This window comes from Mastomys coucha, unplaced genomic scaffold, assembly GCF_008632895.1.
Source record: "Mastomys coucha isolate ucsf_1 unplaced genomic scaffold, UCSF_Mcou_1 pScaffold13, whole genome shotgun sequence".
In the NCBI taxonomy this organism is placed as follows: domain Eukaryota; kingdom Metazoa; phylum Chordata; class Mammalia; order Rodentia; family Muridae; genus Mastomys; species Mastomys coucha.
In genome coordinates, this window is record NW_022196895.1 from 30,474,622 (window position 1) to 30,480,465 (window position 5,844).

A 5,844-nucleotide genomic window follows, 5' to 3' on the forward strand; every position below is an offset into this window, starting at 1 on the left:
CTCCTCCTCCTCCTCCCCCTCTTCCTCTTTCTCCTCTGTATCTTGGGTTGAGACAGTCTCATGACTCACAGAGTAGCTGAGGATAACTTTGAACTTGTGCTCTTTCTGTTTTTATCTCCTCAGTATTAGACAGGAATATGCCACAGTGCCAAGCTTCTAGCCGTTCCTTTTCTATACATTGATTTTTTTTTTAATGCCGAGAAATAAGTCGGGAAAAGTACTATTAACAATAGTTTTTTAAAAACTAATTTTAGCCGGGCAGTGGTGGCACACGCCTTTAATCCCAGCACTTGGGAGGCAGAGACAGGCAGATTTCTGAGTTTGAGGCCAACCTGGTCTACAGAGTGAGTTCCAGGACAGCCAGGGTTATACAGAGCAACCCTGTCTCAAAAAACCAAAAAAAGAAAACAACAACTAATTTTAAGAATGAAAAGATTGTAGAGATGGCTCAGCAGTTAAGAGCGCTGACTGCTCTGCCACAGGACACTGGTTCCACTTCTAGAACCTATATATATGTATGGCTACTCACAAAGAGCCTGTAGTCCAGTCCATAGGACAGATAGATGGAGAGGACGGACGGAGTCCACAAGGTTTAACCCCTAGAACCCATCGGACGGATGGAGAGAACAGAGTCCACAGGTTCCTCTGATCTTCATCTATTCACTCTCTTTTACTCCGTATAAATAAATATATGTACTTTTTAATATTTTTTTTTAGTGTAAAAGGAAAGTTATTTGGGACCCGGGAAGGGAGTGGAAGCAGAGAAAGAAAGGGAACAGAGAAGGATGGGAAGAAAGAAGAGAAAGAAAGGAGGGAAGAGGACGGCCAGGGACACTTGGGGAGAGAGGAAGAAGATGGAGAGAGAGAGCATATTTTTTAATCTTAAAAAATAGGCCGGGTGATGGTGGCACATGCCTTTAATCCCAGCACTTGGGAGGCAGAGGCAGGCAGATTTCTGAGTTCGAGGCCAGCCTGGTCTACAGAGTGAGTTCCAGGACAGCCAGGGCTACACAGAGAAACCCTGTCTCGAAAAAATCAATATCTATATATATATATAGATAGATAGATAGATAGATAGATAGATAGATAGATAGATAGATATGAGGACTAGAGGGATGTCCCAGTGGTTAAAACAAAAAAACAAAACAAGAAGATGTATTTAATAAATAAATAAGGCTCAGAAATATCAAAGGAGACTCCTCAAAATACTAAAAAGCCACACAAAGGCCCAATCGTGATATTAAAGACTTAGTGTATAGACCCTTTCCATTAAACAACAGGGTTTCTAGGAAGTTTAGAGATGGAAAAGAGTTTATCTCAAAGAGGTACAGAGACTCATGTCTGTACGGTGAAATGAATGTGAGCAAGAGTCACGGGGAAGCACACCAGCTTTCCGAGGAATTCTACTGATAGAAGTGGTGCCAACTTGGAGGAGGCTGTGGATCTTTGAAATTACGCTAACAGGAATTAGTCAGTAAGCCATGCACTGGGTCCATGCCTTTTTGTTTTGTTTTCTTTTGTTTTGCTTTGTTTTTGTTTTTTTTCGAGACAGGGTTTCTCTGTATAGCCCTGGCTGTCCTGGAACTCACTCTGTAGACCAGGCTGGCCTCGAACTCAGAAATCCGCCTGCCTCTGCCTCCCAGGTGCTGGGGGAGGGAGGGGTTCATGCCTTTATTCCTGGTGCTCCAAAGGCTGGCAGGGATCTGGTAATCCAAGGAGAACTTGGATTACAACTTGTTATCTCAAAGTGAGGGGTGCAGAGGGGGGGACAGAGAGACAGAGAGAGACAGAGACTATGAATGAGCGTCGGCTCGATGCAGGGTGACTCAGACTTGTAGTCCCAGCACTTAGCTAGGTGTGACCCAGGAGCATTGTGAGTTCAAGGACAGCTATACAATGAGCACTAGCTTATGGCCCTACTTGAAAGAAAGAGAATGACCCAGAATATGGACATGCAGTGTCATAAAAGATAGACACATGACATAAAAGTTCAAAAGTTCCCAGCACTTGGGAGTCAAATTTAAGGTTACCATCAGTTAGTCAGATAGCAAGTTCCAGGCTAGCCATGACTCACAAAAACAAGACAAAAGATAACAGAGGATTAATAGCACAGTTCCATGTTTTCACACACAAACACACACACACACATATATATATGTGTGTGTGTGTAAATATATATATATATGCATATATATATATATATATATATATATATATATACACACTAAGTATGGTAGAAATAGAAATACAATCACAACACTTGGAGGCTGAGGTAGAAGGATTACCAATCACAGGGCATCCTGGGCTACATAACCAGGCCTTATTTCAGAAGGCAACAACAGAGCTGGAGATATGGTTCAGTGGGTAAGGCAACTTATGGACTCAAGTGAGAGACCCTGCATCAACTTATAAGGTGAAGAGCTTCTATTGGATAAGGAAAATACACAATGTTAACTAACTGGGGCCTCCTGATACACATGCAGATATTACAAGCGTACCTGCCCACATATATGTGAGCATGCACATACACATGAATTACATATATTTCATATATACAAATATATGTGTAGAGAAAATAATCCACACCAAACTGACCATAACGCTTACTTACAGGGAGTGGGATAGACATTCATGCTTACTAGATTATATATTTCAATTTCAGTTCAGCCAGGCGGTGGTGGTGCACCCCTTTAATCCCAGCACTTGGGAGGCAGAGGCAGATGGATTTCTGAGTTCGAGGCCAGTCTGGTCTACAGAGTGAGTTCCAGGACAGCCAGGGCTATACAGAGAAACCCTGACTTGAAAAATCAAAAAACAAAACAAAACAAAACAAAACAAATCAATTTCAGTTCATTTTCTTTTGGTTAACAAAGCAAAATCGCTTTTATGACAACTCATTTTTGTGTAGACACACATTACCTAGACATCTATTGATAGGTGATATTAAAATTATATTATGTATATACAAGTACACTACAAGCTTTCTAGGGACATTCTGCAAGTGTGACTCTTCACCTGCCTCAGAGAGACTCAATGAAGACCCACGGGCTGCCAACAAAAGCCTGTCATACCATTAATTGCCACTAGGTGGCAGAACTCACTCAAGTCCTCCGCTATAGCCGTTCCTCATCCAGCGGTTCCCAGTCAGTGAGTCCTATAAGCTTCCTCCTGTGCTAAACCAGAGTTCCTCCCGCACAGAATTATCTCCCGATTCATCTTGGACCTGTAAATGTGGAGCACGGGCCTGAACCCACAGGGCATTATTTTTGGAATGGGAAGATAGATGCATTTACGTATGTGTTTCCGCAAACTACTAAAATCCCACAATCGACTTGATAGCCTCCCCCTTGAAAAGCAGGAAAGAGAGGAGTGGGGTAAAGGTCTTGCTGCCAAGCCTGTTGACCTGAGTTGTCACACCAGAATCCACATGGAGGAGGAAAGAGACTCCCACAAGTTGCCCTCTGACCTCCACAGCATTCTGTGTCATACTGCCACACACAAAAAGAATCATTTAATTAATAAGTGTAAAAAATTAAAAACAAAAACAAACAAACAAACAAAAAGTCCGGTATAGTAGTACATCCCTTTAATCCAGCAACCAGAAATAGAAGAAAGTTGATTTTGGTGAGTTAAAGGCCAGCCTTGTCTACATAGCAAGTTACAGGCTAGCCAGAGCTACATAGTGAGACCTGTTTCAAAAAACCAACAAGCCCCCCCAAAAAGCACAATTATTCAAGAAACAACTGAACGAAGTTAAAGAAACACTTGAGAGGGATGGAGATGTGGTTGAGTCTGTAGGGTCCTTGCCTGGCGTGTGGGAAGCCCTGTACCTCACATACTGCACTGGCCGGAAACCCTAGCACGTGGCCAGTGCACACAGGTGGATCAAAGACTCTCAGCTTGGACTAGAGACCCTCTCTCTAAAAACAAACAAAGTCCATCTCTGGAGAAGCAGGATAGTGGAATCTGGGCTGTCTGGGTTGCAATGCACTGTGCGATCCTGGCTAACACTTCTCTGCGGGATCTCAGCGGCTCCCTGTAAAATGGGGATGAACTAACATGGCCGTGGGCATCAAGCTTCGCTCCGCTGGTCCATCCCTCCTTGACATCATCCCCAGTGCTTCTCTAGGACACCCCAAATCTAATCATCTTCTAACACTGGAGGTAGGAGAAGCCGTTGTAGTTTTGTGGCCACACTATGTTTTAAGCTCTGTGAATACATTTCCAGAGGCATTTGTGCATGCTCATTGGGTCACACTTTCTGTCCAGCATTGAATTATGGGTGGTCACACTCCTTAGCCTTATTTTCCTAGACACTGGGTCACGTGAAGCAGAGCAAGACCTACAACTCAGCAAGGACTAAAATCTGGTACATGCCTGGAACAGGTAACTTTTTAAAATTTCATCAACTGATTTACCTTGCGTGTGTGTGTGTGTGTGTGTGTGTGTGTGTGTGTGTGTGTGTGTGTAGGGGTGTTCAGTGCACAGGTGAGGGTCAGAAGACAGCTTGCAGGAGTCAGTTCTCTCCTTCCACCATGTGGGTCCTGACGATTGGATTCAGATCATCAAGCTTGGCAGCAAGTACCTTTACCCATCGAGCCATCTAGCCAGCTCAAACCAAAGTTATTTGAGGATAACTTCAGCAGGAAGTTGCACCAGTAAGACGGCTCATGCTTTTAAGCCTACTACACTGGAGGCGGAGGCAGGTGGGTCTAGTTTGAGGCTAGCCTGGTCGACAGAGTGAGGTCCAGGGCAGCCAGGAATATGGATATAGTTTTTTCATTCCATCGCCCGGCAGCCTAGAGCTATAACCCTGGGCTCTAACGGTGTGCTGCACGGGACTTAATTGGCTCCTGAGAGTGGTAGTTCTCAGAAATTTTGTGAAATACTTGATATACAGTCGTTATTAAAAGGCGAGTTACAGGGAGAGATGGCTCAGTGGTTAAGAGCGCTGGCTGCTCTTCCTCAGAACACTGGTTCCACTTCTAGAACCTATGTATATGGCTTCTCACAAAGCGCCTGTAGTCTGGTCAAAGGGGACCCAGAGCCCTCTTCTGGCCTTTTCAAGTACTGCATAAAATATGCATGCAGGCAAAGCACTCATACTCAAAAATAAATAAGCCTAAAACTTTAAATTAAATTATATAACCCTATTTTTAGATTACTTTAAAACAAGATAATATGTCAGACGGTGGTGGTGCATACCTTTAATCCCAGCACTTGGGAGGCAGAGGCACGCATATTTCTGAGTTCGAGGCCAGCCTGGTCTCCAGAGTAAGTTCCAGGACAGCCAGGGCTACACAGAGAAACCCTGTCTCGAAAAAAGAAAAGAAAAGAAAAGGAAAGAAAAAAAATGATTCACCACAGCTTGCTTCCTCCTTCTAAGGGATCTTTGTCAGCACAGCCCAAAGGTCTTAGGTAGATAGACCCACAGGACTCTAAGGAAGCCATTGATTGTCCTCTGGGTACCCCCTTAAACATCTATTTATAACCCACAGCAGGATTCAAACATGAGTAAGAGGATTTATGCTCATAGCCTACAGTCACTCCGGAATTAGCAACTTCTGTAAATCTTTTTTACAAATAGATTTATTTGTTTTGTTTTATGTTTGTTTACCTGCATGTATGTTATGTATTACACATGCATGCTTGGTTTCCTTGGAGGTCAAAAGAGGGCATTGAAACCCCTGAAGCTAGGGTTAAAGAGGGTTGTTAGCCACCACACGTGTGCTGAGAATCAAACCAGGGTCCTCTGCAAGAGAACACATTCTCACCAGGCAGTGGTGGTGCATGCCTTTAATCCCAGCACTTGGGAGGCAGAGGCAGAGGCAGGCAGATTTCTGA